Source organism: Equus asinus, chromosome 21 (genome assembly GCF_041296235.1).
Source record: "Equus asinus isolate D_3611 breed Donkey chromosome 21, EquAss-T2T_v2, whole genome shotgun sequence".
Classification (NCBI taxonomy): Eukaryota; Metazoa; Chordata; class Mammalia; order Perissodactyla; family Equidae; genus Equus; species Equus asinus.
The window spans coordinates 83,898,295-83,919,565 of record NC_091810.1 but is presented as its reverse complement, the minus strand read 5'-3'; positions in this window follow the sequence as shown (position 1 = coordinate 83,919,565).

The window sequence follows — 21,271 nt, the reverse complement described above, 5'->3', positions numbered from 1 at the left end:
AGAGGCTAGAGAGGACTTTGTGGTACTTGGCCAATTCCTTCATTAAGAACAAAAGTCTTTTCCGAAAGAGGACCATACTCTAAGGAAACAGCACATGCGGAACTGACCTCAGTGGGTAAGGGCTTGTGTGAGCAAGAACCTGAGAGAAGGCGGGTGGACCAGAGCAGGCTTAGGGCTTGCAGAATGGCTTGAAATTATGTTGGGGAGATAAGAGCAGCAAGGTTATGAAAAGCCTTATAAATTATTTTAAGGAGTTTTGCTTTTATTTTAAGTATAACGGGAAGTCATCAAAGAGTAAAAACATAATCCAGGGGCATACATTTTTAAAATTCATTCTAGTGGTTTTATAAAATTAGAGCAAAAAGGTATTTATTTCACTCAAAATTATGTCTATTAAAACACTTCACTGCAGCTTTCCTGATGTATGACTCTAGTCACATTGCTTTTCTTAGGACAAGAGAAAATATTTAATTCTTAAAGTCACTGTATTCATATTCATTTGTAAAATATATATTTCTTAATTATAACAAACATGGAAATACTTGAATGTGTCAATATATAATGTCCATAAATTATTTTCAATTGTATTTGAGTGCAAACATTATATTACCTAATTATTCTAAAATATAGCAAATTAAACCTGACATCATTACTGCCCTCTAACTTCCACACCCAGTGAAGGACGCTGCCCGCCCGAATCTGTGTCCAGCTGGTGTCCACATGGAGTTCACTTGGAGAAAAGTACGTAGGGCCGTGGCTTCCCAAGTCGGCTCAGGTGCTCCTGGTCCCCAAAGCCTATGAGAACCTATTGCATAGCCATCTGCAGGGACACTGTAGCTGGCAGATCTGTGCAGCCCAGACATCAAGATGCATCAGACAGGAAAGAAAAGAGTCCTTTCTCACCAACTATTTCAGGTTGGTGGAGCCTCAGGGTAGTGAAAATGAGCCAGCACTAATGGCTTTGCTAATCAGAAACAGTGACCAAGATAAGATCTTAATTTTCTATTCCCTAGACCTTGCAGTGCTATATCATATATTCATGAACGAATAATTTCATACAATCATAGAACCATAGAAAGCTAGAGCTAAAATCAGCCCTCCCTTACCTAATGAAGAAGAGAAGGCCCAGAGAAGGGTAGATCCTTCATCAGGCTCACAGAGCAAGTTGAATCATTGATTCAAAACCAAATAAAAAATTTTCAAATTATTTATTCCCAGTCTCCTGGGATAAGAAAACTATATTTATTCCTATATTTGCGTGACGCTTTCACGGTCATAATCTCATGTGTCATTACAATTTTAGAATAATAGCATACAATCCAGGACCACTTGAAGCTAATTTCTCAACTTGGGGTTTCCTGGATCTTGTAGGAAGTATAAATTTAAACCCCAAACTTATCTCAAAACTTGGTGGCCTAAAACAAGTTATTTGTTTGCTGGTCCTTATGAATGCTAAGAGAGACTTTTTTCCCACCTAGCACCTAGCTCAAAATTAACAAGTTTCCTAGTTGTCTCCCTTGGACATGGGAAGTTTTGTTTTTACTAGTCATCACAAGGAGGTGGCATGTTGAGGGCTCATCAAGCTTTGCAAGCTTCTCAGCTGTTACTCGCTGCCCTTCCACATAGACCCAAAGAGTCGCTCCCACACAGTGCCCAGCACACCTCTGGTTTCTGTTTTCCTCTTAATTTTTGGGCTGGGCAATTTTCTTTTACTTTATTTTCTTTTACCTTTTTTTCTTATATTTTTTACCTTATTTTAACCTCAAGTATGCATTTGAAAGGCTGTTTGCTATATTTAATTGGATAAGTTTTGTATTAGAAGGATTTATCAAAACTTCCAGTCTCCCCACAGACAGTATCTATTTTCACTCCCCCTATTTTAGTAAAGCAATTATAACCAGAACCTTCTGGGCATACTTTGTAATTGACTGCATCTTTCCTTGGGTGGGACAAGTGGACACAGAAAAGTCATGACTGAATTCCTCATGTTCATCTGGATTTAGAAAAGCTTAGGAGGCCAAGCAGGAATCCTGAAGAATTTTGAAGAACGCTCGAGAATGTGGTATTGGCTATTTTAAAGATCACAGGGAAAAATGGTCTCCTACTGGAAGAGTACCTGAGAAACAAAACTCCACAAGTCTCACTGGGTTCTACTTCCTGCCCCTCCAGCCACCCACAGAAATGGGTCTGTATCAGGTATCTATTGCTGTGTAACTAAACACCCTAAAACCCAGTGGCTGAAAACAATTATTTATCTGCTCACATTTCATAGGTCATAATTTTGGCTCAATGGCACAGTTATGCTGGTGTTACCTGGAGACGCTCAGGAGCCTGCTGTCATCAACTCAGACTGGGCCACCTAAGATGGCCTCCCTCACATGACTGGGGAATGGTGCTGGGCCTGTGTCTCCAGTTGACTGAGTTCTTCGTATGTGGGCGGGTTCCAAAAACAGCAAGAGAGAGGGGCAAGCTTCACTGGGTGAGTGTTTTTCCTAGGCCTCTGTTTGCATCAAGTTTGTTAATGTCCCATTGGCCAAAGCAATTCACTTAGCCAAGCCCAGAGGCAATGTGGAAGGGGACTTCACAGAAGCTCAGATACAGGCAGGTGTGGTTCACTGGTGGCCAGTACTGTAACAATCTACCTCAGGGCCCAAGAGATGAGCAACGCGTAATAGACAGCTCTGCTTTATGGAAGAAGCAAGGGCTTGGTATCAGCCACTGCAGTGAAATCCTGGCTCCACCTGTGTGTGATCTTAGATAAATAACTTACCCTCTCAGAGCTTCAGCTTTATGGGGAAAATAACAACTACTTCACAGGATTGTTGTAAAGTTTAAATAATGTATATAAATTTAAATAATGTTGTAAAGTTTATATCATGTATAATGTACATAAATCTCATATACATTACATTTACCTCTCTCTGCCTAAACATGCTTTAATTGGCCCCATCCAAAAATTTCTTTTGTATTGAACTTGCCTCTGCCTCAAGATTTCATCTTATTGCATTCTCTCTCCTTTGCTGCCTTGAAAAATTTCATAAAAAGCGCATTCTGATTTGAAAATCAAATATCCCCACTGTAAAAAAAAAAAAAAATCAATATAGAACTCTAGAGAGCTGGAAATAGTGGCTCCTTTTTCACTTTTCCGCCTTCCTTTTTTCTTCTTCACTGACCTCCTAAGTGAGGCTCCAGACCTCACGTGAACTGCAACACACCGATGACTCAAATCTGTACGTTCAGTCCTGTCCTCTCCCATCCAGGCTCGTTCACCCAGTATCTGATGTTCAGCTCCACTTGGATGTTGTAGGGCAGAGGTTCTCAACTTTTAGCATTCAGCAGAATCACCTGGAGGGCATGTTAAATCCCTGAATGCTGGGCCCCACCCCCAGAGTTTATGACTGAGTAAATCTTGGCCAGGGGCCCAAAAAATTGAATTTATACTACATTCCCAGGTGATACTGATGCTGCTAGTCTGAGGACCACACATCAGAACCACCAACACAGAGGCTCTTCAGTTCAACTTGTCCAAAAACTAACCATGCCTCTTCCAAGACCTTCCTCTTCCTGAATTTCATATAATGGGTAATGGCATTGATCCAGTTGACCAAACTAGAAGCCAATCGGAATTAAGGATGCTAACCAGTTGGAGTATAGGATCAAGTTGTTCTGGTTACTATTTCTTTCTTCCTGTTTTCCTAGATGGCTTCAGTCCTCATCAATTTCATTCTCTATTAAACAGAGCAACCAGATGATAACCTTGAATAGTTTTCGCCTTAAAATACTTTGTCTCCTCCTTTCCCATGGTTGATGCAGAGAATTATATAACTTTATCACTCTCTTAGCCTATTGATAAGATAGAGGAAAGAAGTTTTGCCACTGGAATCAAGATGTCTAATATAGTTTTCATTCTCTGGTACTTATGGGTGAACTGTCATAAGATGCCAATATCTCACAAGGAAAAGATAGGAGGGCTCCTCCAAGTTTAAAGGTGAAGGTCACGCTAGGGAAACAATTTCTCCTGTCATTCCTTGTAATGATACTCCATCTTCTACCATATTGCAAGGGTTGTCACAGTGTTGAGAAGGGGCTAAACCTTGCATAAAGCTGATTCAGACTTACCTTTGCAAAGCTAGGCTAGAGACATTCATGCCTCAGTGCCCATGCTGTCCAACCAAGAAAAAGTATACAGATTTCTCAGATTTCATGAGCCAAATTTTTCTATAAGTTTTCCAGCTATAAAAAAGAGAGTCCTGGGTCCCTCTCAACGGGGCTATTTTCCCAGTTTCTCCTTAACTACTCTCCCTGTCTCTGCTTTGTCCCTTCCAATCTGTCTTTTACTCTGTTCATCAGAGTGCTCCATCTTAAACCAGGTCTGATCTTGTCACTCCCTTAGTTTGGAATTTATAAGGCTATTCACAGCCTACAGGAAGACACAGGCAACAATTTGTTGTTGTTGAATGGAAGAGAAGTTGGGGACTGAGTAAGACGACTCATTAATGCCATTCAGAGAATTCTGGCTTTTTTCCTGCAGGCAACAGGAAGTCATAGAAGGTTTAAAGTAACAACTAACGGGATTTGTTGTTTTCACTCTGTTGTTAGTATAGAAGGTAGACTTGGAGTGAAAGATGAGGCAGAAGACTGGAGACATGGAAACTAGTCAGAGAGCTGTTTTGATAGTGAAAGTAAGAGACGATGATGAGTAGTATCTAATCTTCAAGAAATATTTCTGCTTTGGTTTTGGTGGCGGTAGTTAAATGAATGATCCAGGTTAGCGATTTTGGAACTATGTAAATCCCAGCTGGCACTATTGTTGGGATGATGCAGATATAATAGTCTGGGTCTTCTCTGTGCTCTTGACTGAGATGAGATCATCCAAGGTTGCTAACTATATTAGCATTTCATAAGCTGTTGGGAAAGCTTGGGCCACGAGCTGAAGCTGAGCTTCCTAAGTCCCCCAACATCCAGGATTAAATCAAATGCATCACAGTGATCAGCATGGCCTTTGGGCTTGTCACACTTAACAGCATTTCCTACCTCTCTTTCCTGAGAATTAGATCTTCCCATGGAGGCAATCATATGCATTTAACACTGGTATGATAAATTCTTTCTTATTTGGTTTTGAAAATTAAGAGAACTGAGTAAGGTAGCAATTCCAGATTGTGTGAGGAAATGTGATAATGATTGGCCTCGTGGGCTCAGGCTTATTTTCTCCCGCCCCTGACTCTCAACGCAAAGTCCTCTCTACTCTATCATGTTAGAGCTGAAGTGGTAGGCACCTAGAATCAGTCCCGCTGGGCAGAAGAAGCTGAAGTGAAAAGTCCCTTAAGGCATTTTTTTGTTTTCTAGCACTTCTAGCACTCTTAAGACAATTTGATAATATAAAATAAATTAGATTTAAAATATTAGCCCTAAAGTAGTTGCACAACACACGTAAAGTGTACAAGAGGATAAAATACTTTAGCACTACAAGCAGAGCCCACAGAGGCCTCACCGGTAGGACATGCCTATTAAATATTAAACAATCTAAATCAGGGATAGTACACTCATAATAATTAGGTATACAACCTGAATAAATCCCATAGTCCCATGTGGTTCACTCTTTGTACTATATAAACTATTTTAAATTTTACTGGGAGTCTCAAAAATTGTCAAAGGGAAATGTGCAATTTATTTAAAGTAGAAAATCTTAAGACTTCTCTCCAGGACTGCCTCTTTCAGTGTCCTCCACAAAGAACATAGCTTGTCCTCAAGTATTTCCCTTTGCTGCTCTCACCACCCAAGCCTCAAACCGGCTCACCGGTATTCTGTAGCCCATCTCTCTGTCTTTCTAATTACCATTTTTTTCAGCTTATTATGCATTTCCTCTAGCTTCTCTGGTTTCTTTACTTTAAAAGGATCTTCTGCTTTATTTTTTACCTGGATTCTGTACAACAAAGAAGAAAATCCGTTCTTCTCAGAAGCAAAATACAGAAGGAGCAATTGTAAGAACTGATAGTGATCATTTTTGTCCCTGCTATACATTAACAATTTTATCCCTTCTATAGGAAAAGCCAAGAATAACATGAAATATATGCTAACTTTGACTAACATCAGAATTAGGCAGTGGTTGGTTAGGAACATGAGCTTCAGAGTCAGAAAACGTTCATTCAGTTTCTGATTCCACCATTTCCCACTTCCCTAGGTTTTGCTATCCACATTTGCAGAATGGCAGTAGGGTGTATTAGGATTGAACTGTATAATTCATGTAAACTGCTCAGTATAGTTCCTGGAAACTTTTATCATAATTATTCATTCTCATCTTGGGAGAAAATAGACCATGGGGAATAGGAATTCAGCCCAGAACAATCCTTCCTATTGGCACAAGACATTTAACAATCTGGAAAACAAGTTACATTCCATCCTCTCCACTAGAGAAATGCCATTTTCCCCATATGTCATAACATATCCCTGCCTTCTCATGGTCACATGCTCAGTAGAGTTCCTGGCAAATCAATACACATCAATGGATTGATTAATGGACTGTGGAAGCAATGAATATCCCAGGGACACCACATGCCAACCAAGTAGCAAAGAGCCCAAAAGTACACCTGGTGATGCACTTCTTAAGTCACTCTTGGATTAACTATATCACAGCTGGTGAATGTGAGTAGCCCACATGAGTTGTCCTTCCCCATCAATTGGCCAAGTAGGTGTTTCATTTGTTCATTTATTTGTTGAACGTTTTTTGAGCTCCCATTGGGTTCTAAGCATTGTGCTGGGTGCAAGATTCACGAGGGAGAGGATAAGGTTCTACCACTAGGGAGGTTTTCTTCAGCAGGAGAGGGTATCATAGACTGATGCTTCTCAAACTTGAATGTACATACAAATCACCTGGGGATCCTGTTAAAATGCAGGGTTTGATGTAGAAGCTCTGGGTGGCGGGGCCTGGAATTCTACATTTCTAATAAGTTCTCAGGTGATATCCGCACTCTTTATCTCTAAGTTTGCTACTCAAAGTGTAATCCTCAGACGAGGAGCATGTGTAGGTTGTCAGTTTAAGGATGCTAGTCAGCCAGCTGAATTAGCTCCCCCCTGTTATTTTGTAAAGATTCCCAAGCACACATAGCTGTGTCCATCTGACTCTGCAAGAGGATCAGAGGGAAGAATGAGAGATGCACGTGTGAGATGCACATCACCGTAAGAGGAGAGGAACCCAAAGGTATCAGCTTTGTTTGACTTTCTGAAAAACTTCCTGAAAGTTTTAGCAAATAGCAAATTCCCAACTTTAGATGTTTCCCTGTCACTTCCCAGCCTACCCTGCTGAAGAAGGCTGGAGGTGGGGAGGCGTGGGAAGAGTGTGGGTACCATGTGGTGGCCAACCGGATGCAGAACCAGACTCTACCTCTCCCTACCTACGTCACTGGGCACAAATGAGGAAACTGAATGTATAGATCTTCAAAATGGGAACCCTTATCACACCTCCCTCAGAGGCTTGTTGTATTTCACATGACGGTCCGCAGAAAGCACGCAACACAGTGCCTGCAGTGACCATTAAAATGTATGTGTCGTTATTATTGTTATTAATAAAACTGGGAGCCATGAGAAATATTCTTTATCAGCGCTTAGTCAAGGCACGTTGGAGAAAGATAAATCTAAATTAGAGCCCGTACTCTGACTCATGTGGTTTTAAATCAGACCCAGAATGTTGTGTGAGCACAGGTGTTTTGTAGTTTGGTTTCTCTGCTAACGTGAAAAAAAAGATGATCAAAAAGAAGAGAAAGAAACAATCACTGTTTGAAAGTGAATGAAGGGCGCCCCCCTCCTCCCCAGCCTTTTTTTTTTTTCTTACTTTGACATCTCAGTGTGTTTTTTTCTTTTAGCTGTGAGTTCTGGGATAGGTGATAACTGCCAGTAATAGGATTAGCATTGATTTCTTTAGTAAGAACAGAGATGCGGCAGTTCCAGCCATTTCCTGAACTGCCAGCTTTGAAATATCAAAAATATAGAGAGAAGAAAAAAGAAAGAAATGAAAAGAAAGAAATCCGTAGGGGGGGGAAATACAGCTTTTAGAGAAAAGGAAGCGTGTGTGAATCCCACCATGCGTGTCTGTGTGTGGGCACACGGACACATGTGTGCACACAGAGGGACAGTACAGGAACACTCAGACACGTGTAGATCATGCGAATGTTTTGTTGTTCCACGATAAAGGATCAAAAGCTCTGTTTCTGTTCTGCTTCATAAAAGGGTTTTAACATTCATTTGGCTCCCTTTTTCTTTCACTTGTGAACACATTTACGAGCCAATCTTTCATAGCTATCCTTGAATCCTGACTTTTGTAACCTTGAAATTCAAACAAAGAAAAGAAATGCCTCAGAGAAAGACTGTGTGGTGGGCTCTGCTGGACTCACACCCCTCAGAATTCCATTTCGCTGAGGCTTAGTCCCCAGGGGACCAAAATACAGAGCCAAGTTTTCCAAGTCTCAACCAAAGTGTCTCCTTAAAAATGGCTGGTGGACCTCCTGCAGGAGGGCAGGTCTTCATGTCCCAGCCAGGGGACTGAGGGTCTGCCCTCCTTCTTTCCCAAACGTGCCAAAGGCAAAGCCAAGCAGGGGATGAAGCCCTGCCCACCAGTTTCTGGTGCTAAAACCAAACAGGAAGAAACAGGGGCAAAGGGTGGGCTTCATCCACAGCCTTCTAGCTACTTTGAAAGCGAAAACAAAGCAGGGTGTGAGTCACAAAATATCGCATAAGTCACATAAGGTCAACCACATAAATCAGATCTTGAGGCTCAAAAATTTAGAAAAAGGGAATTTTTCTGGAGGAAATAAGTAGAGGAAGGGGTAGTGAGAGGTGGTTCTCTTTGATGTCTCCTTGGCTTGGATATATAGCCAAATCAATACAGTTGAATTAAAAAAAAAAAGGAAACAAATCACTTTAAGGAAGAAACCCACTAAACCAGTTGATTGAGGAGTTTACTTAGCAAATTATTTTATCAATTACAATATCATTTATGATGATTATCATTATTAGCTACTATTATTAGAGTAGGAGTTTATACGAGGAACTGTAGGGTAACCTCTGTACGTACTCATTAGCTCTTAACCTTCATGATAGAAGATAGATAATGTCAACCCCATCTTACAGATCAAGAAACTTAAGCTCAGATAAATTAAGTGACTTGCCCAACATCACACAGCAATGACATAATAAAGCCTGTAGTTAACCCCAAATCTGGATGATTCCAATGTCTTGTGTCTCTTCAATTACACTGAGTCACCAGTGTAATTAAACACCACCTATCTTTTAAGGGCATTACATTTGCATTTGCTGAGACACTATCTAATGAGAGCCATTTCCCCATATGCATTTATTCATTCATTCACCATCCAACCAGCGTCTTTTGGGCACCTGCTATATGTTGTCAGTAGAGCTAGGCCCCTGAAGTCAAGGATGACTCAGTGAAGATCCCTGACACTAAGTGCTCAGAGCCACGTGGAGCAGACTGACACAGGATGGCAGAGAAGAGAAAAGAACTTGAGCAATATCTTCACAAAGGTGGACTTCTACCTGAACTTGGAGGTTGAGTAGGAATTCATAGAGTATACACATCATAGTAATTTCTTAGCTGGCTCTAACCAGCAGCTTCAAAACTCCCAAAGACGAAAATCCTGTTGAATCATCTATACACAACACCTTAGGAACCAGTTGAAAAATCAAATAATAACTTCCAAGCAGTTATTTTATCAATACAAGTTGTTAAGTAATTATTTTACTTGTTGTTTATTCTCACTGAACTAGCATTTGACAGTGTATATATATTCTTTTAAATACCATTTATTCCTTTCTTTCTCATTTGTAATCCTTGCTCTTTGAAAAAAGAGTGGAAAATTAATATAGGTTAGTATAATTAACAAATGTTTATATATATATATATATATATATGAAAATTTAAATCGCTCATAATCCTAGTACTCAGTTATCCATGGTTAATATCTTGGAGTATATTTCCTTCAAGTATATGTCTATAGTTATCTATTTTGTTCATAAAATTAACTTTACAACATGTATACCACTTTTGAATGTTTTTACCCACATTTCTGTCTTTATAATGAACATTTACCATTTTCCTGTGTGATCAAACATTCTCTGACAGTATAACTTCTATGGTTCCCTGGCATTCACCTTCTGTATGCCCCATTCCATCTCTGCTCTTTAGAATATTTAGGTGCTTTCCTTTCTGCTGTTGTATCATAAATTACACTGCAAAGAATATCCTTGTATATGGATCCTTGCGTGCATCTATAATTATTTCGTAAAGATAAATTCCCAGAGGTATTATTATCTTATCAAAAGTTTAAAACCATTTTCAAGTTTTTGGTGTGTATTTCTAAATATATCTTCAGAAGTATAGAATCAATTTGCCCTCCCAAAAGCAGTGTGTAAGGATGCCCATCTTCTGCATTCTCACAAATACTGGATATTTCCATTTAAACCACTTTAAAAGTATTTCCCAATTGAGTAGGCAGAAAATTGTATCTTGTTTTTATTTGCTTATCACTGAATACTGATGAGGTTAGACATTTTTCATACATTTATTATTCACTTGTATTTCTTCTTTTGTCATTTATTCATGTCCTTTGCCCATTTTTCAGTTGCTGGGCTTATCTTTTCCTTATTGATTGGTAGGTGTTCCTTATAGAGTAAGGATATTAACCCTTTGTCTGTCAGAGGTGCTGACACAGCCTTAAACATTAGCTCAAACACATCATATTTTCCATTCTTTAAAGTTCTACTCAGACTTCTTCAAACCTAAATAAACCAGCCACACTCTGTGCCCTGGCTCACAGCACACAAAGCCTGTTCCTCCTATCGCTCTCCCAGCCTGTACATACAGCTGCTGAGCACACGATGATTTGCATCTTAGCTTCATTTGTGCTAATTGCTTCATTTGTGCTAGGTTTGTCCCCATCCTATCCCTCCCAAACTGCTCGGAAAGTTAATTGAAGATAACAAGCTATCTAAATCTTCTCTATTTCCTTGCTATCTCCGTTATTTACCAAACAGCCAGTTATTTCTTTGTCTTTACACTGTTCTAGCCAAGATTGCAGAGACGATGATTTCCAAACACTCCCCTAGGAACTTGGCTCTGATTTTTGCTTAATCTACGATTTTAAAGAAGGATTTTTTAAGAATGACATCAAGGCCATAAATATGTAAGAGTGGTCAATGTGAATGAAGGGTAACAATTATTTCTCTGTTAGCATAAATTGGACCACCTGTGACTGCTCAGGAACAATACCATAGAGATTTTTCTCTCTTACAAAGAAGAAGGAGACAGGAAGATACGATAAGTACTGGAGACTGTGACTTTTCATGAACTCTCTCTGATCCCCTTGTTAGGGAGGTAAGTCGGAGTAATGGGAGATGGTGCTATTTCACACTGGCCCAATCACTCTGGATTATGGTTGCCAAATAAAATACAGATCATCCAGTTAAATTTGAATTTCAGATAAAGAATGGATAATTTTTTAGTAGAAGTATCTCCTATACTTCTGAAATTCAAATTTAACTGGGTGCATTGTATTTCTATTTGCTAAATCTGGCAACTCTACCTTGGATAAAAGCCCACTGGGCACTAGGAATTTGAAGGAAACATAACTACATCAACTTGCCCCCTGGTGCAGATTTAATGAGGGCATTTGACAGAAGAGTGAATAGAGAGAAAGGCCATTTGGAACTTATGTGTTATATTTACTGGCAACATTAGATTTGAAATAATCTCTCCTTATTAAAGGAGGAAGCTAAAAAAAAGAAACAAAAGCAGCATCGTGAAGGTCCATAGCAAGAAAACACTATGAAAATGATTTCCTGTAGAACCTAGAATATATTCTTAGAAATTTGTTCAGTATTCTTTTTGTTGTTGTTGTTTGGTATTCTTAAGTAGATACAAGAAGATTGGACCCCTATAGAATGGGAACAGAAACCCATGAGGTACAAGTGAGCCAGGAAGAGATAACAAGGGAGATGGGCGAGGTGAGGAATCATTGAAAAGAGACCAAAAATTAATTAACAACATTAAAATCTCCTTTCACACAAAAAAAGTAGAACTACTTTTAAAATATGAAATCTTTCCTATGGAAGAAAAACTTGACAAGCTCTCAGAATGTAGAGGAAACCAAAAAGGAGAAAACAACTATTGCTTTGAAGCCAGAGATGGAGTAAACAACATTAGAATTATAGGTGTTTTAGAAATTATAGGACCAGATCACATAAAAATAGGGTTGAAGTTTCTGGTTTGGGGTAAGATGAAGTAAACACACTCTATCTTGCTCTCCTCCTGAATGCAGCTTTAAAGCCTGGACAACTACATGATGGAGCTACTTGAAAACTCTCAAAACTAAATAGTAGTAGGCAGACCAGAATTCAAAGCATCACTGAAGCGGCAGTAAGTTTACCCTTTTTTCCCACCAATATCCCCCAACCTGATCTCAATGCAGAGCAAAACCCAGAAGCTGGCACCCGGGTACAGAGAATGCTACAGGAGTCACTCTCTAGTTCTGGCTCCAGGAGGGGGAAATGGAACTCCCAGTGCTCAGAGAGAGTGTGGAAATCCCCATCATTTTTTTCTTTGCCCCATTCTTGAGCATCCAAGTGTCCAAGCAAGCCCACAGTGGCAGCAGCAGCAGAAGTCCTCAGGAGCAAAAGCCCTGAGGAGAGGGTATGTTTTTTCTACCACTGGAGCTATGTTCCCAAGAGGATGAGGCAAACTCCACCTCTCTCTCTCTCTCTCTTTTTCTCTATTCCCTTGTCACTTGATTTTGGACACAGGAGCAGTAGTGGAGACAGGCAGCAGATAGGGTAACTAAAGCCCCAGCTTTCTGAGTGGAAGACTGAGAAAGGGAGCCCCAGAAAACAAAAAAGTATGAGGAAGATGGCCAAGAGGGAGGAGCTTGGGAAAGCAAACCCATAAAGTTATTTACAAACTGCTGAGCTCAACCCTGGACATGCTTAAATCTAATCCTAAACAGCATACCAAATAATTTGAGAACTAGATAGATAGACCACTCAGCTATAGGATTTGCCCCCTGAGTGGCACACACATGGGCCAGATCCAAATAGTACTGCTAAGACTCTGAAAATTTAAGAGATATTGGAAACACAGCCCACAGAAGACAATTGAAACTAGCAGCCTGGTCCTAACCAGGTCACTTTCAACATTCTCCATAGGATTTAACAAGACTCAGAGTCTCATAATAATTAAAATATCTAGGATACAATGTAAAATTACTCAGCATATGATAAGCAAGGAAAATATCAGCCCACACGAGAAAAGACAATCAAAGACGACAACATCAGAATGACACAGATGTTAGAATTACCTGACAAAGCTTTAAGGCAGCTAGTTTATTTTAAATGCTCCAAAAAATAGTCATGGACACTCTTAAAACAAATGGAAAAACAAAAAGTCTCATCAAAGAAGCATAAGACATCAAGAAGAATCAAATGGAAATTTTAGAATTTAAAAATAATATAACTGAAATTTAAAACTTGATGGATAGGCTCAATTGCAGAATAGACATGGACATGACAGAGAAAATGATCATTAAACTTGAAGATAGTTCAATAGAAATTATCCAATCAGAAAAGCAAAGAGAAAAAAGATTGAAAAAAAATGAGAAGAACTTCAGGACCTATGGGACAATAACAAAAGAAATAATATTCATATTATCTGAGTCCCAGAATGAGAGGGAAAAAAGTGCAGTGCTTATTAAGATATCAATGAAGACCAAAATAAATGGAGAGACATACCACGTTCATGGACTGGAAGACTCAAATAGTAAAGATATCAATCCTTCCCCAAATTAATCCATAGATTTAACACAATTCCAATCAAAATTCCAGTAGTAGTCTTTGTAGATATAGACAAGCTGATTCTCAAATGTATATAGAAAGGCAAAGGAATCAGCAGAGCTAAAACAATTTTTAAAAGAAGACTAAATTTGGAGGACTCATATTAGCCAATTTTAAGATTTGCTACAAAGTTATGGAAGTCAAGACAATATAGATTGACAAAGGGATAAACACATAGATCAATGGGACAAATAAAAAATCCAGAAATACACACAAACAAATATGGTCAATTGCTCTGGTCCCACTTAACCAGTTTTAAAAGCAAGACCTGAAAGGATGAAACTTTTTCCAAGTAATTTAACTGAATCCCAGAACGAAATTCAAGAATATATCCAGCACCCAACAAGGAAAACTACACAATGTCTTTCATCAGATCAAAAATTACCATGCCTGTAAAGCAGCAACAAAATACAACCCAAATGAGGAGAAACATCAATTAATCCACACCCACTCAGGTCAGTCACAAATATTAGAATTAGCAGTCAAGTACATTAAAACTGTTATTATAACTGAATTCTATATGTTCAAAAACTTAAGTAGAGACATGGAAGAATTTTTAAAGGCCCAAATCAGACTTCTCAAGATAAAAACTACAACATTTAAGGGGCCAGCCCTGTGGCCAAGTGGTCAAGTTTGTGCGCTCCGCTGCAGCGGCCCAGGGTTTTACCGGTTTGGATCCTGGCTGCAGACATGGCACCACTCATCAAGCCATGCAAAGGCAGCGTCCCACATGCCACAACTAGAAGGACCCACAGCTAAGAATATACAACTATGTACCAGGGGGCTTTGGAGAGAAAAAGGAAATAAATAAAATTTAAAAACAAAAAAAACTACAGCATTTGAGATCACACACACACATACACCCTGGAAGGGTTTAACAGCAGATTACACATTGCAGAAGAAAAGATTAATAGACTTAGCAATAGAAACGATCCCAAATGAAGTACAGAGAGAACATAATAATAATAAAATAACAGGGCATCAGTGCACTAAAGGACAAATTCAGGAGTTTATTTATACATGTAATTGGAATCCCTAAAGGTGGGGAGTGGGAGGGAAAAAATGTTTAAATATATAATGACCGAAAATTTTTCAGATTTGATGAAAACTGTAAACCCACAGATCCAAAATCTCAATGAATCCAAGCAGAAGAAACATGAAGAAAACTACACCAAGTCACCTCATAATCAAATCACTGAAAATCAGTAATAAAAAGAAGCCATAAAAATAGCTAGAGGAAAAAAGACATGTACAAAAGAATAAAGATAAGTCTGACAATAGATTTCTTATCAGAAACAACACAAACAAGAAGACAGTGGATCAATCTTTAAAGTACTAAAGAAAAAAAAATCAACCTAGAATTCTATACCCAGCAAAAATAGCTTTCAAAAGTAAAGTGGATTTGAAGGGGGAAAAAAAGGAGAAAACTTATTTTTTGAGAAAAAATTGAAAGACTAGATCACCATCAGACCTGCATTAAAAAAAAATTTAAGAGAATTCCTTTACATAGAAGAAAAATGATACCAGGTGGAAATATGGATCTACACAAAGAAATAAAGAACACTATGTCCATTCAAATACTTGTATATAAATGTAAATAGTAACTTTATTTGTAAAAGCTAAAAATTAGAAACAGCCCAAATGTCCACGGGCAGATGAGTGGATAACACATTCTGGTATACCCATACAATGAAATACTACTCAGCAATAAAATGAAATGAACTAATAATATGTGTAACAACATGGATGGATCTCAAAATAATTATACTAAGTGAAAGAAGCTAGACAATAAAAGAGTAAATATTATCAGTAAATATACAGATTACATTTCTATAAAATTCTAGACAATACAACTAATCTATTGGGACAGAAAGAAGATCAGTGGTTTACTGGATATGGGGAGTGAGATGAGGAGGGGTGAAATGGAGGAATTACAAAGAGGCAGAAAGAAACTTATGGGGGCAATGGATATATTCATTATTTTAATTGTGGTGATGGTCTCATGGGTGTATACATATGTCTAATTCATCAAATTGTAAGCTCTAAATATGTGCAGTTTATTGTATGTAATTTAAACCTCAATAAAGCTATTTTTTGAAAGAGAGAGGTCTGATATTTCCCACTGAGTAGTGGTTTCTTAGTCTTTCCCAGTAAAAAAACACTGACACTGAGATAATCAAAATTGGCATTAAAGATGTAAACATATAATCATGCAGGGTCCCTCACACATGGCTATTCTAAGCAATCCTGCTTTTTTTGAAAGGTGTAGAAAAACACCTTTTTATTCAGTAATTTTTAGGCATAGAATCCTAATTCTATTAGTATAGTACTCATTTTTTACCAAGTTCTAAGCTGAAATAGAGCACCAGATAAATTTTACATAATTAGGAAGCATAACAAAAGTCTATAGCTATACTCCAGAACAAATTCATGATTAGGGTATTGTTAGATCCACTCTTCTTATGAGGAAATAGAGGCTCAGAGAGGTTGAGTTGCCAAGTTAGCCCAGAATCACATAGGTAGTAAGAATCAGAACTCTCATACAGCCTCCCAACTCCAGAACTATTGTTTTCTATACAACAAATATCTGACTCTGCCTATTAGTTAGAAACTCTCATCCATGACCTGGGATGGCAAGGTCATGGCTAATACCTCTGGCTAAGTATTTTCGTACACTCACTGAAGTTTTATTTTCCTGGTGTACACAGGGGAACAGTTAATCCACTACTTCTTACATCTTTTTTTCTCTTATTTGGAGAGTTGCCTATTTTCCAACAAGTTTCCTAGAATTCACCCCTTATTTGCTCTCCCTCTCATATCCTAACTTCAATCCAGCAGCAAGTCCTGTTGGCTCCACTTCCACAATATACCCCAAGTCAATTCGCTTCACTCTGTGTCACCACACCACCCCAGTTCCAGCATCATCATCTCTTGCCTGATGACTGCCTTTTGTCTGTGATATGAGTTGCTTATTTTTCCCTAATTTGGCATTGGTCTTTAAACTTATCTATCTTTTGAGGTTTTCTTTCTTTCTCTTCATATGCAAATATTTTATTTTTTGTCCTCAAATGTATCATTCTGTTCACTAATGGCTTCTGGACTTTGAGTCATATTCAGAAAGACCTTCTTTAACTTGATTTTGAAAAGACAAACTTCAAGCCTGAGCAGGATCTAGAAAGGGCATTGTATCTGTGCTGCCACCCCCAACACATGCTGCAAGGTATCCCCAAACTCAGAAGTTTATGCACAGCTTATAGTCTAAGACTTCTTAACGCACAGAGCTGCCCCCAAACGATACCCCGACTTTCCAATCTCTCAACCTCCAAGCTAGACTTTAGGAAGCAATGCTCAAATCCAGTGGACCCTGCAGAGTATGAATCCTTGTATACAAGTGGTCAAACCTGGGGTTGCCACAATAAATCTCTGTGTTTTATAAATACTTCAAAATACTTCAGTGCATAGACATTTGTCTATAACGAGACAAAAAACTATTGCTAAATATATCAATTTAAAAATTCTCTAAAATCATGAACAGAATAACTAATAGCTAATTCTATGGAGAAAAGGCAACATTATATCTTGACTCAAACAAACAAACTGTAAAAAATATGGCAAGATAATTGGAAAAATGTCAATACAAACTGAACATTTAATACTATTAATGAACTTTTGTTAATTTAATTTTGGGGTGATACTGGTAATGTGGTTATATTTTCTTTTTAAATAGTGCTTAACTATTGGAGACATACACTGAGATATTTATGAATAAAATGATACATTGTCTAGGACTTGCTTTAAAATATTCAGAGATACCATATTTTATATGGTAGGGATATAAATGAAACAATATTGGCCATGAGTTAATAATTATTGAAGATGGGTGATGGGTTCATGGGGATTTATAATATCATCGTCTCTACTTTTGGATGCATTTGAAACTTTCCACATTATATTTTAGAGACAACATGTTAATTACATAGTTTATCCTTTTGGAACAAGATTTGTGAGTGCATCTATCAGGCCTCACTGGAGGCTGATTGACTCAACACCTATTCCCAACCCCTTCTTTCTTGATTCTACATAGAAGCTGGAACAGGTGAATGCTCATTTTCCCAGCATTCTTTGCAGCTAGGCATGGCCATGTGACACATCTTTGGACAATGAGATGAAGTTGAAGTCTGCTGGGATTTCTCAGAAGATTTTTGCTTTTTTACGTAAAAGTAGACAGTGTGGCTGGCTTCCACCTCTCTTTTCCCATCCTTGAATGTGACCTAGATTCTGAGTCAGTGAAGTCATACTGCAACTATGGGAGAGCTAAACTGAAATACAAACACCTGACCTGTTTCCACTGAAACACCGAACCAAAACCTTCAGCCACCTGTCTCCAGACATCTGAGGCATCTATTTATATTAAATGTAAATATATTTTTTAAATCACATTTATTGAAATCACTGTAAGTTATATTTTCTGTTACTTGCAACTAAACACCTTCCTATCTGATCCAATCTTTATAGAGAATTTATTAGATAACAAAATTTGTGGTCTCCGCTACGAAGCAATGCTAATATCTGTTGCTAACTGAAAAGTTTCATTAATTTGAATTGGACATGAAATGCCATTCAAAAAATTCTACTCATATTCCCTAAGCCCAGTTGGATCATCTCACCAAAGTACCTGAAAGCTATTTAAAACTATTTTTAAAGTAATCATTATAAAAGTGAAATGAATTATTGTTTAATTAATAAATTCATCAATTAATGACTAATTAATTATATATTCTCTTCCTGGCCCTACTTTCATCACTGCCAATTGTACTTTTATTTAAGCTCCTGACTTCAGGGTGTCATGAGTGCTGGCTTTCCTCAGTAAGATGGCAAATGTGCACGTGCCAAGGGCTTCAAGGAGCAACGAGACACAGGACACAGTTCCACAGCTGAAACTGCTCTTCCTCCCCCAAGGCCAGCTAACCCCTGTCGTCAAATCGTCATCTCCTTCAAGAAGCACCCCCAAACTAGGCAAGATAAAAGATTTCACATCTGTCCCAAATTCAACCACTTCTAGTGTGTGTTTAAACAGAATTTTAGCTCCAGGTCAAAACTAAATATCAGCAAATTTTCCTAGGAGTGAAGAGCAATCACCAAGTCCTTGGTATTTATTTTCATTCAAAGGCTAAACATCTGAATATTTCAGGTAAGATGGTCTGACCCAATTAAAGACAATGATACTGTGATAAATAAATACCTATCTGAGTATCTAGCACATTAGTAGCCACTTGACACATGTTCTATAATTAATTTATCAAATGTATTAATCAGCTAATGAATAGATATTTAGAGTTCACAATAAATTGTATTTCACATCAGGAGCTCCAACTTTGCCAACACTGATATACAAATGTAACCTGTTTTCAAAATACAAAATATTACGCTAATGTGTATGACTGTCCTTCATGAGATCAGCAATACATTGTTCTTTAGTGATAGCATATACTGGGAAACAACTTCGTTCGTTCATTCATTCATTCATTCATTCCCACACAACAGAGCAACTACTCCTTATCATGGTCATGCCCAACCTCTGGCAACTATCTCAGCACAGCACCCTATCTCAACTGATAGTCAACACAAGCTAGGTGAATAAACCATATCCTGTTGTCTGCAAGTAGCAATCTCTGTAGTTAGACACTCTGGATTAGGATCCTGACCCCAGTATGTCCACCTGTGTAGCCTTAGGCAAATTTCTTAGTCTCCCTGTGCCTTGGTTTCTTCATCTGCAGTGAGGACTGAAAGAGACTATAATGTGCTGACAGGTATTAAGTGCCCAATAAATGTTATGCATCATTACCTGACTCAAGCATTACATCATGATCGAAGCTTTCTGTTCACCGGATCTGTTAGGGTCAATCCATAGGATATCACAGTGGCAATTATTAGTCACCACAGTTCACAGTCAACTGTGTCCAAGTCCTCCGGTTCTACTATAGAGGCTGGGAGTCGGCCATGACAATACAACTTGTTGTCACAACCCTCCCAGGGACCCAACACATGACTCATCCACACCGAGTTCTGTGCATGTGTGTTACACACAACCCAGCCGGTGTGGAACAAGGGATGATCAGAATTCGGTCCAGCCCGATAGATACTTAGGGGAAAATCACTTTCCTTCACAGAGTCTGTTTCTTCATGTAAAGTTGAAGTAACACCTACCTCATTATAAAGGATTAAATGATATAACCTAAGGAAGAATACCTTTCAAATGTAAAGTGTGTTGCATGCTGGGTGTTATTATTCATCTTTGTATCACCAGCTTCATTGATTCAAAACATAGTTCATTTCTGACTCTTCCAGGCACCGTGCTAAGCTCTAGGGGCATGGAAATGAATAATATACAGTAGCCAGAGTTTAATACATATTTGTTTAGTATATTATTTGTTGACTGATCGATTAACATGGCTGAAAATATTTGGACTGGCGAACTTAGACCCAATTTGAACGAGATGTAAGGTGCCATATTCCATTGTGTCGTGACAGACCCGCGGGTTCCTCTCCTCTGTGCGCCCCCAGGGAGCGTTTACATCTATCATTGCATTGAACAGGCTCGACTGTAACCATGAGTTTATTTCCTGTAAAGTCCCCCTCTAGACTGGGAGCTTCTGGAAGGTAGACCTCCGGGGTTTTTTTCTTTGAATCTTCAGTATGTACTTCACAGTATTGCAGAGTAGACCTTTACTAAACATGTTTTTTGATAGCTAGGAATGACCAACCGCATTTACGATGTGGGGGGAGAAGCACTGTCACAATTCAATGAAGTCCTTTCAACCAGAAACCTTCTGAATGGCGTTCTCTTTTGTACTAGCACTTGGGTGTGTACCACCTCCCTCCACGTACACAAGTAGATACATCCGTACATGGGCAGATGGATCAGCCGTTGCTGATGACACTACATTTCAGAATACTCGGTAGTCACTGAGTAAATGACAACTTCTGATGTCCTAAGCTTCCTGGAAGAGTTAATGTACCTCAAAGAAATAATCAGTATAACTTTCCAGCCAGTAAAATCAAGCCCCTTATATTCTATTTAATTTCCTAGGAGTTTTTATATACATATATATGTTCAACATACATAGCCCCTCACACATATACCAGCACTATATATTTTTTTTACAACATAGGGTTTTCTAGGATTGAGTAGTTTTAAACAACAGTATTTTATTATTTTAAGCACACCCACTGTGGAAACATTCCTGGGACTCACTGCTTCTGCTATTGGAACATTTGTTTTTTATTCTGAATATTTCAGCACATCTATTTACCTGGCACTATATTTAGTACCACAGTGCCAAGATGGCATATATAAAGATTCAATTGCAATTCCCACCTG